Genomic DNA, 12,241 nt, shown 5'->3' with positions numbered 1-12,241 from the left:
CCATTCCTAACATCTAACCTCAGAATCTTCTATGCCTCGTGTATTTTCATTTTATATTATGGTATTTTCCCTACTATCACAGAGTAGTTATAATGAAACTTTTGCTACTTGGACCAGTGTAGAAGGTAAATTATAAGGGGTGACAGGAAAGCTTCCATTAGAAGACAGTACGGTCACGAATAGGCTTACCAACCCAGCATAATCACTGCGAGCTTATAAGCAATCATTCCGCAGACGCACGAGTTGAACATACCCGTTTCGTAAAACGCCGTGTCCTGCTGCGTGGTGAAGTCTGCCTGCTGCACATTCACGTCGACTCTTCAAGGTCTCTTTTAAGGACCGAAAGCGTGATAATCGCATAGGGAGAGATCGGTTCAATAGGTACGGTCGCAGGTTCGAATCCTGCCTCGGGCATGGATGTGTGTGATGTCCTTAGGTTAGTTAGGTTTAAGTAGTTCTAAGTTCTAGGGGACTGATGACCTCAGAAGTTAAGTCCAATAGTGCTCCGAGCCATTTGAACCAATTTTTTCTTTTTTTTTGGGCCAATAGGGCAGGTGCTCAAGTGTCTCCCACTTGAGTTGCCGTGGCTTCTACGTTATGATATTTGCGATATGGAACACTGAGTTATCTAGAAGCACCAATACCCCAGCACGGAACTTGGATGTTTTAGTAATAACGTCGTCATAATTCACGTTTCCGCATTTTACCGCGCATCCTGGAAATACACCAACATCACAATAATCCCTCGTATGTATGTCGTTTCTCATATATCCGCATCGGAGTTGTGCTACGTTGTGTATACGCTGCAGTAACGCCCTCAGACAGAAACTTTTTGGTCGCCGCTTATATGTACCGTATGTGTACCCAACTTTGTAGAAATGTTTTTCAGAGTGTTCGCTGCAGAACTTGCGTTGTTAGTATCGTTAGGGTTGCGACATGCCGTTAGGCGCCTGTAATTATACGGAGACGTGGGGTAGAAGCACAAGATTTAGTGAACATGGCTCTGAGCAGGGCTTTATTCATAAGGCTGTTTTATCGAATCAACAGCAGTGTTGCTGCTGTTCTTGGTGAGTGTCGACGCATTAAAGGAGAATGGAGAGGTCATTTTTCCGCTCATGACTCGGAAGTTCGAATTAACTGGCGAGTTTTGAACGGCTCCTGGGAAAGGCCAAAGGACAATTGCACCAGAAATTGTTGAATAAGTCGTTGTTACTATGACTGAAATGGCAGGCTCAATGTGCTATCTTCAAGCATTGCGTGAGCTACGTCACTAAAGCTATACAGTGCTGCGAACAATTGTGAAATGGTGTGTCTAGCGCGGTACCAGGCTGTCATGGATGCAAATGGTCGTTACATTGAGCAACGCTTGAACCGTGAAACATGACAATAGTGCGCCAATAACAATTGTTGCACTGTAAAAAACTTTTTTCTTTATTTATAAACGCAATCACGTGATTATGACACAGTTATAACCGGTTTCGGCCATACAAGACCATCTTCAGATTATAAAGGCGTTGTCAACGCATGAACCTGTGTTCAGTGTATGCCGCCTTTGGAATCTGAAGAAGGTAGTTGTATGGCTGAAACCGGTTATGACTGTGTCATAAACATGTGATTGCGTCTATAAATAAAGAAAAAAATTGTTTTACAAAATAACCAATCACGCACTCCATAGACAAAATGTCGTTTTTTCCAAAATGTTGCCCTCTCACGTGGAAATTGAAATATGTTTCATTCAATGGTTTCTTCGATATTTCTCTTCAGCATGTCCTTAAAAATGATTCCACATAGTTTCATCGTCCTGCTATCACTAATTTATTATGGGGGTCCCCTCAAGTAGCGAAAATATAATTATTACCGTCTTTTATACGCTCGGCATTATTTTTTGGGGCTGTTCTGTGCATTCACGAAGAATTTCGTAACCCAGAAAAGATCCGTCACAATGATCTGCGCTGTTGGTTCTCGCACTTCGAGGTGGTCTTTACAGTTTCGGGGTTCAGTCTCTGCCATCTGGGTACATACATTCCGTACTGTACTGTGTGCGAATAACTCACGAATTGCGCTCCAATCAGTATTCTTGAACCATTGTATGGAAGAGAATACGAAGTTATGAATGTCTCGATCTTTTCCATAGAGTAGCGGAGCTGAGCCTTCGACAATGTGATTTATTGTATTTATTATTGTAGTTTCTTTCGGCTAAATAATTTTCTCTATCATATTTTGGCTCGATGTGATTGAAGTTAATTACCCGGTGGATAATATTGTGATCCAAAAGGGAAATAAATACAAAATCATTTCTTAGCCAACTGCCAATTTTGCAGAGACTTCGTGACAAATCGTCATTATTGCATATCCCTCTTTTATACCTCCTTTTTCTTAATTGCTAGGTTTCCGTGTCGCACCTCTTTCTGTGACTATATACGTTTAGCTTGTGTGGTCCAAAGGAAGAAAGTGAATTAAGTTATGGAAACCATGTTATCAAGCAAACAGGGCAATTCGCATATCTCAAATGTAAAGAGGCGTTCAGTAGCTAATGTAACATATTTGTATTCGATAGCACGTTGGTTTTATTGAAGATTGCAATAAATTCTATTATTTCCCGATCTTTTGTGTACAAAACCCAATTTTTCCACCTTTCAATGCGCCATGCTTACGCCGCTTACTGGGAGGGACCCTATGCCGACTTGGTAGACGTATTGGTCGGCGTTAGATCGAACGTCTTGTTGCATCAATAATATCCCGCGCCCCTCCATCATCCTCGTACAGCTCCACTCGGAGTGCATCCTTCACTGGGCCAAAGCGATAGAGATCGGAAGGTGTCAGATCCGGGCTGTAGGGTGGATGAAGAAGAACAGTCCAATGAAGTTTCGCGACGAGTGTATCAGCACTACCAACAGAGACATCTGGACTCGAATGAGAGCGTCCACGCAAGTGTGCAGGAGACATGATTGTGTGAGGCAGGCCGGCATGTGAGATGATGGGACAGATTTGCGCGATCTTATTGCGATGATGACAGATATCTCGCCCAGCAGCTCACCGTCCTTATGCTCACCCCTGATCTACATAGACATTCAGCAGGAGTCAAAACAAAATCTGCAGTTCTCTGTTTTCCACCAGAGAAACGAAATGACCGCTTTCTCCTTGGAACGTTCCTTCGTTACAGTCGCCAGTTTGAAGGCTACGGATAGCGTTGCCACCTATTGGAACTATATGAAACTGTTCGAGCTGAAGTGTGAAGATCCTATTACTTCCGCATTTTTTCAGCTGAAATTGACCGACAAAAATGTGTAGCATTATGTTTTGAACGCGCCTCTTGGTAAACAGCGACAATCATTAGCTGAAATAAAAATGCTTTATTATTTTAACAGCAACGCGTAGTGGCCGTGTGCTTTGAAGTGTCATGTCACGGACTGCGCGCCCCCTCCCGCCGGACATTAGAGTCCTCCTTCGGGCACGGATGTGTGCGTTGTTCTTGGCATAGGTTAGTTTAAGTTAGTTGAAGTAGTGTGTAAGTGTAGGGACTGATGACCTAAGAGCCGGCCGCAGTGGCCGAGCGGTTCTGGGCGCTTCAGTCAGGAAATATGCTGATGCTACCGTCGCAGGCTCGAATCCTGCCTCGGGCATGGATGTGTGTGATATCCTTAGGTTACCTAGGCTTAAGTAGTTCTAAGTCTAGGAGACTGATGACCTCAGAAGTTAATTACCATAGTGCTCAGAGCCATTTGAACCATTTGAACCTGTTGTGGCCTTACATGTTGCAGAGATCAACTACTAAGCTAATCTCTTAACATACCTAAGGCGTTGATCGGCTATTCGAGGATAAATTTCATACTATTCTGACGCCTTCCTTTAGAATTAACTATGCCACAGTTAGATGGTTGAGGGGAAGACACAACGCTGAACGAGCTACATGTTGGATTTGCAACTTCACACCAGTGAAACACATCACTCAAACCCGACGTCGTCTCTCTACTCGTCAACTTACTGGTTCCCAGTAACCAGTCATTTCGAACCTTTATCTCCCGACAGCATCATCCAAACAGCAGCTGCGCTAGCCACTCAAGTCCCATAGTGCTTAGCGCCATTTGAACCATTTTGATGATCTAAGCAGTTTGGTCCCTTAGGAATTCACACACATTATGTTAATATTCTGATCGTCATAGGCGTGGACGTTTTGCTAGTACATCATGGAGAACGGAGATGATGAATGTCGAGCAATAGCGACAATGAAAGACAATAGTCGGATAGCATCGAAATGTCGGTTTTAATACTCAGCAGCGAACCGAAACAGCGCACGATTGCGAATCTGTTGTGATCTTTCGACACGTTGCTCGTGAACTGAAAGCTCGCATTCGCAGAGCCCCACCCTCTCAGGGGTGTGGAGCAGAAGGTCTTATTAGCGAGCGCGGCGTGCGCCCTCTGGCACGGCTTTAATTGGCCAGCCCTAAAATTACCCTCCGGCCAGGAGGCGGCGGCGGAGCGCCGCTGCGCGGGCAGAAACAAAGTTGGCCCCCGGCGCGGTAACTCGATTGCACCGGGCCGAAGAATAACGCGGGCGCCACGAGTGGCGGCTTATTACGGCCGCAAAGTAACGCGCGCTGCGCTGCTCTGCGCTGCGGGCTCCACGGGCCCACGAAAAATAAACACGTCGGCAGCCGGCAGCGGGGCGCCTAATTAAACGATTTATTACGGCGGCGCTGTAGCAGCCGTTCAACACACGGGCACTCTCACACAGAACCGAAACAATAGTGTGAAAAGAGTGCACGATGAACTGATAAATAATGAGGTGCCATCATCTGCTGCTCGTTCAGGTGCGGAGCGCAGCTTTCCGCAATAGGGTAGGTGCTTCCTGAGAGCGATACAGGAACTTCGCAAAAGATAAACACGGAGCAGGGAAATTCACTAGGTCTTTAGCAATTGCCTCGTGTCGTTTAATTTCCTCACAACCATGGTGCGGTGTGGTGACCAGGAGGGTGGGCGGCAATCTGCAGTTGTTTGTTGATGATGCTGTGGTGTGGTAAGTCGTCGCAGTTGAGTGAAGTAGGGGGATAGAAGATGACTTGGCCAAAATTTCTAGTTGGTGTGATCAATGGCAGCTACCTATAAATATAGAAATGCGGGAAAATGTAAGTAACACTCAAACGCCCAGAAGGGTCAAAATGGCGCTTTTCAGTTTTTAAGTGCTAGATATGTTCTGAAGAATGATTCAAGGGACATTTACTTTCGTGAAATTTATGTATTTGCCATCTACTTTCATTATATTAAAAAACTGTGCATTTCACCTAATTGATTATCACTTTTTTCCCATTTTACCTTTAATGCCCAGAGGGGTCACATTGACCCCTTTAGAAAGAAAAACTATAATTTTGTTTATTGTTATGCCATACATTTATCTCATGCATTCTCAAGCCGTGGCTACTTTACACTATAGTGCTATAATTTACGTTTGTTCATGTTATCGCCGTACGAAATGACAGATTCAGAGGGTGGCGAACTTTTTTCTGATTATTCAGAGCAAGAGTTTTTACCACAGATATTGAGAGAAGATGAATCATCTCATACTAATGATTCTTCAGATACAGATAACGGAAGTTTACAGTCTAGTAAGTATATTATTATTATTGCTGCTAATTTATAGTCATCATATTCTTATGTACATATAATGTTACTGTACTTAATTTAGATTTTATGGTAGGTTTCTTACATCTGTTGTATTATTCGTGCTCTGTAGATCGAGAAGAATCATGTAACGAAAGAGGAGATAATTCTGTTCCTCGAAGTGTAGAACAAGTGACTGCTTCTTCATCGTCTTATGAATGATATACGCAATTTGCTCCTGACGGAGCAGTCTTGATAGGAGCAGTGCCTAATTCACAACGTGGGCGTCTTCCTAATCATAATATTTTGAGAGAATCACCTGGACCTACACCACATGCAAAAAAGAATTGTAAGTGATAAACTTGATGAAGTGCTTCGTACTTGCTCAACTAATCAAACATATCTTGAAAAGTACTATAACAGAGGCACACAAAGTACTAGGAAATTACAGCTGGTCAATGACCACGGAATACCTAGAAGCATTTATTGCAATTACTTGCCGGCCGAAGTGGCCGTGCGGTTAAAGGCGCTGCAGTCTGGAACCGCAAGACCGCTACGGTCGCAGGTTCGAATCCTGCCTTGGGCATGGATGTTTGTGATGTCCTTAGGCTAGTTAGGTTTAACTAGTTCTAAGTTCTAGGGGACTAATGACCTCAGCAGTTGAGTCCCATAGTGCTCAGAGCCATATGAACCATTTTTTTGCAATTACTTATGCTCGTGGTGTGAGTAGATGCCGAAGTACAGACCTTCAGAGCTTGTGGTCAGATTCCTGGGGCTTGCCATTTTGTGTGGAAACCTCAAGTAGAAATAGATTCTGTGAGATTACGAGATTCCTGAGGTTCGACGAGAAGTCTACACTCTCCGTACGAACACAGGATGCATTGTATCTGCTGTCTGGAACAAATTCCTATAAATCTGTACAGTGTGTTACAAACCTGGGAGTGACATACCAATAGATGAGCAGCTCTTCCCAAGTAAAACTAGGTGCCCTTTTACACAGTTCATGGCTTCCAAGCCTGAAAAGTATGGGTAAAAATACTGGTTAGCTGCAGATGATGAAAGCAAGTATACGTGTTTCCCTTATCTTGGTAAGGATACTGCACGATCCCAAGACAATAGGGTTTCAGATTATGTACTGATGCGTCTTGTGGAACCATTTCTGGGCAAAGGCAGAAATGTCATTACAGACAATTACCTCACTTCACTCAAAGTGGCCAAAATTTGAAAGAAACATCAACCTCCATTGTAGGAACCGTAAATAGAGCAAAAAAAGAAATACCACAAGCTCTGAAGTCCATGAAGAGAAGAGTCCTCCGTATTCCACAGAAGTTTCAAAACATGATGATATTTCCTTGACAGTCTATCAAGGAACGGAAGCAATATAAGTGCTAGTTATGTCTTCCCTTCATCTAAGTGTTACCATAAATACAAACAAGAAAGAAACTCCACAAACTGCATGTTATTACAACAAAACAAAATTTGGGTTTGACGTAGTAGACAAAATGGCGAAGCAGTATTGAGTCAAGGCTTCCTCAAACAGATGGCCAGTGCACTCCTTCTACAATATGCTTGACCTAACAAGAATAAATGCATATGTAGTATTTAGGGCTGTTGCTGGGAAGAAGATCAAAAGTAGACATTTTGTTCAGCAGATTGCAGATGAACTACGATCTGAATATGTGAAGAGTCGCTTTCCCCGTATGACCACAGACAAGTATGAAAAAGAATGAAAATGATGCCGCAGAAGCGCCGTAAATGTCAGGTTCTCAAATTCTGCAAAAGTAAAAAACTATTTCGAAGTGCAGTGTTTGTAAGAAGATGGTTAGTGGAAACTGTACAAAGGAAACTGAATACAAATGTATCAATTGTGTAAAGCAATGAAGTAGCTGAAATTTCTGTACACAGAAAAAGTTCAACTTTTTATGAATTTAGAACAAAGAAAAGCCTATCACTTGTTTACACTTGTTTCGGTGTAACCAGGTTCAGTGAAATTGGTTTTGTATGTCAGTAAATAATATAATTTGTGTCTATTCTTTTTATTCACAACTCAGAAATGCCTATAAATCTTGTAGACATTAAAATATAATAAATGTTTAAAATTTCGAAATAATAGTTCAGAAAACTGTTTTTAAATGGTATGGGTTAAAATGACCCCTCTGGGCGTTTGAGGGGACAGGCAAAGTCTGGGCGTCCGAGTGTTAATCCGGATCAGTAGGAAAAACAAAGCTTTAATAGTGTCCTGCTTCACACAGTCACGTCGTTCAAATATCTGGGCGTAACGTTGAAAAGCGATATGAAACGGAACGAGTATTTGAGGACTGTGACAGGGAACGGGAAGGGTTGACTTTGGTTTGTTGGGAGAATTCTTGGGAAGTACGGTTCATCAGTAAATGACACCCCGCGTATAGGACGCTCTTGAGTATTCTTGAATACTGTTCGAGTGTTTGGCATCTTTACCGGGTCGGATAAAAGGAAGACATGAAAACAATTCAGAGGCGGGCTGCTAGATTTCATAGTGGTAAGTTCGAATAGCTCGCCTTTCGGACATGCCTCTGGAACTCAAAAAGGAATCCCTGTAGGAAAGGCGAAATTACTTTCGAGGAACACAATTGAGAAAATTTAGAGAACCGGCATTTGAAGCTGTCTGCAGAATGAGTCTACTTCCGCCAACATACACTGCGCGTGAGGACCACGAAGATAAGATACTAGAAACTATGGCCCATACGGAGGCATAAGGTAAAGGCGGAAAAGACGCCGCACATTTATTTTCAACTTAATGTTTATCAATATATAAATAATTCAAACGCAATAAATTTAGGGAAGATTGGTAGTTTCAACACTGTATATTCTTACTGAAATTATCATACAATACTACAAAAATGTTATAACAAAGGAACATTCTTATGACATACAATGCCTTGAAAATTTCAAGAAAATATTAAATGGCGGGCAAGATACCCGCAGAGGGCAGCGACAGATGGCCAATTGCACAAGACACTGAAAATGATATTTAATTTGATTTTTGCTTTTCATGTTTACTTTTTAGTCGTCCACACCTACGATACGTGTTCTTATAGAGAGTTCATGGTTCATGAAGCAACCTACAACATTCCGCACATTGAATTCAATCAGAGGCAGACGATGTTTCCTGACAATGCTCGAGGCACCCTACACATTTGTTTTCCTCAAAATTTAATTCATCGGAGGAACTATTGTTTAGTAAAGTATCATCATCTTCTAAAATTGTGTCTTCAAAAACACGCTTCTTTGGTGGTTTCTTTTGTCTCGTTTTCGGGATCTGATATCTTTTAGCTGCTGCATTTTTTTTTTTTGTGCAGGGATCTTTCCCTGCTTCTTTCCTTCAGTTCATTTCCTTTAGATTCATAGCCGACATATTTACGATTTACATCACCGAAGTAGTGCAGGAACAGATTAATTCTGTTCTACCAATTTTGATGAAGTTTCTGATTGAGGTGTCACTAAGTTGTAATCTACACTGCAACTTCCTTGTGCGTTTGTTCGAACAGTAGCCAAATTGGTGCAATGTTTGCAAGTAGAAGGGTGTCCTGTTAACAAATTTGTTTCAGACGTTAATATTGGTGGCTGATCTGGAGTCAAATCGTTAGAGACCTCACAAATAGTTGGTAATTTAGTCTCAGTATTATTAATGTTTGAAACAAAATGGTTCAAATGACTCTGAGCACTATGGGACTCAACATCTGAGGTCATCAGTCCCCTAGAACTTAGAACTACTTAAACCTAACTAACCTAAGGACATTACACACATCCATGCCCAAGGCAGGATTCGAACCTGCGACCGTAGCAGTAGCGCGGTTCCGGACTGAAACGCCAAGAACCGCTCGGGCACGGCGGCCAGCCTTTGAACAAAGGCATGGCTAGGAATTACTGCTCTTTCAAGTGGGATAATTCCAGCAGCTCTAAATCCGTATACACAGTTGCAACACGAATCCATGCTTCGAAGAACAACTCTCCAAACTGCTGCCTTGCAATCTTTCTCTCTTTACTTGAATTTGCTACAATCCATGACTGACAAGCGTCTTTAAAGTAAGATTTTAGCGGCTTGAAAAATGATCGATGTAGGGCTGTAAGTAGTGGGTTGTATGACTGAGCAAACAAATTACTGACACTTCGTTTTCAGCAGCTAGTTCCAAAAGGGTGACAGAATTCAAATGAGAGGCATGACTATCTAACAGTAGCAGAGCAGGGACAGGTGCCTTTCCAGGAAGGACATGGTTTTTAACAAATCCATGAAAATATCAGTTTTCACATAAGCAGATTCTCTTCTCATAACAACTGGTCCTGGAGGCATGCTGTCTTCTGCGCCTTACTTTCTATTTACTGTTATTGTCTCTCCTTTTTCAGTGGAAGTAAACACATCGACATCTCTGCTTCCCTTTACCGCAACAACCAGCCCATGCTTATTAATTAACTGTATATTAGTTTCGTCTTCGTTGCAGATACTACATTGTTTATCAAAAAGCCCGTTTTCTGCCAACATTTTTGTCAATAGATCAAAGTGAGAATTGACTCGGCTCTATTCATTCCAGTCGCTCTGGCAACAGAAAACCGTTGCGCTTTTATAATGCTGAAGTCTGTATTGCATTCAAAAAATGTGACAAGACAGTCTTTGCCTGCACTTTTATTTTCTTGATTGAATTTATTTTTCAATCCCATCTGAATAGCTCAATTTAAAGTTATTTTCCTAAGGTCTGACGGTTTGGGATCAAAGTCACACGGTTGTAGTTTCCTTACATGGGCAACTAATTTGCTTTCTGCATCTTCACACAATTATGATGATGGGTCACATCTTGTTTTCTTGAAACTGCGCGTAGCAAGTCTTCTCTTTACTGTTCGTTTTGGTATTTTTTCATTCGAGTTGGGGTGTATATACGTGTTATATATACCCACCATTAAAAAGTGGTTGGTTCAAATGGCTCTGAGCACTATGGGACTTAACATCTTAGGTCATCAGTCCCCTAGAACTTAGAACTACTTAAACCTAACTAACCTAAGGACATTACACACATCCATGCCCGAGGCAGGATTCGAACCTGCGACCGTAGCAGTCGCGCGGTTCCGGGCTGAGCGCCTAGAACCGCTAGACCACCGCGGCCGGCTCATTAAAAAGTAATGACGAAAAATTTTGTTGACTTGCCTTGGTCTCGAAATTCTAATTTCTGATATTTCGTCTCTATCGTCCACTTCTGAAGTACAAAAAGTCGCGAGTAAACTGATCCCACTAGCGGGTACAACAACAACGAGCGTCGTTGGACACAGCAGAGTCTACCAAGCAATTTCTTGCAAGTACGGCATCAATCCTCGTGCAACATCTGTCATTCGTCCCGCTGTTCCTATATAGTCAGTATCTTTCCCTCGTTCTACTCATATTTACGAGTGGAACAGGAAAAGAAATAACTAGTACTGGTGCGGAGTACTCCCCGCCTCGCATTGTACGGTCGATTGCGGAGCAACTATGTAGATTTAGATGTAGATGCAGAAGAGATTTGAGGGCTCTATATCCTGATGAGTGTAACCTTTAGCCTACTATTATGTATACAATATTATTGACGTATACTGGGGAAACGGAATGGAACAAAAATGTTTAGCGAAAACTTTCCAATAGATGGTGCTCAAGCGCCTTAACGTAAATGTTGTCGGCAACAAACGACAGACGAATCATAATACGTCGGCTATGGTTTCACTTGCACATTAACCATTCGTCCAGTTCAATGTGCACGACTAACAACTTCAGCAGTCAACAGTTATTAGTCAGATAAACCCATTCATCATGGCAAGGTCGTAAAACTAGGACGAGAAATATTGGTTTTTAATTGTCCTGAAGCCAAAACCCGCCTAAGAAGCAATATGACATCGCATTTTAATTGTTCTGAGACAAGAAACCGCATAATAACCAAATTCACAACGGTTTTTATTTGCCCGTGGCCAAAAATCGAATAAAAAGTAAAACGACATTGTCTCTAACTGGTGTAAGATTCGAGCAAGACTTGTTCAATAAGCTGTCCAATGTTTTCTACCACAAGTTGAAATCGAGAAACAGAATGTTCCAAAACAGAGCAGAGCACGTTTTGTACTATCGCGAAATAGGTGAGAGAGTGTCAGGGACATGATACAGAATTTGAGATGAACACAATTAAAACAAACGCGTTTTCCGCTGCGGAGGAAACTTCTCTCGAAATTTCAATTACCAACTTTAAACTCAGAATGCGAAAGTATTTTGTTGACACCTACCTACATAGGGACAAGCGATCACCACAATAAAATAATGGCAATCAGAGCTAGCACGGAAAGATATAGGTGTTCGTTTTATCCGCTCTCTGTTCGCGAGTGGTGATTCGATGAACCCTCTGTCAGGCACTTGACTGTGATTTGCAGCGTATCCATGTCGATTTAGATGTGGATCTAGAATATCTCACGGATCACGTTCAGAATTTGTTGCGCATTTGCGTCCATTCAATTCAGCTACGTTCATAATTGGAGCACTCGACACAACATTTTTCAGATTACTCCACTGCCAGAAGTCAGACAGATTAAGACCAGGTGATCTGCACAGACGGCTGTATGAAATTCCACAGCAAACATTTGCCTTGCTAGTAGGTTAGCG

This window comes from Schistocerca americana, chromosome 1, assembly GCF_021461395.2.
Source record: "Schistocerca americana isolate TAMUIC-IGC-003095 chromosome 1, iqSchAmer2.1, whole genome shotgun sequence".
NCBI lineage: Eukaryota > Metazoa > Arthropoda > Insecta > Orthoptera > Acrididae > Schistocerca > Schistocerca americana.
The sequence above is the reverse complement of the archived record's forward strand: the minus strand, read 5'-3'. Positions refer to the sequence as shown.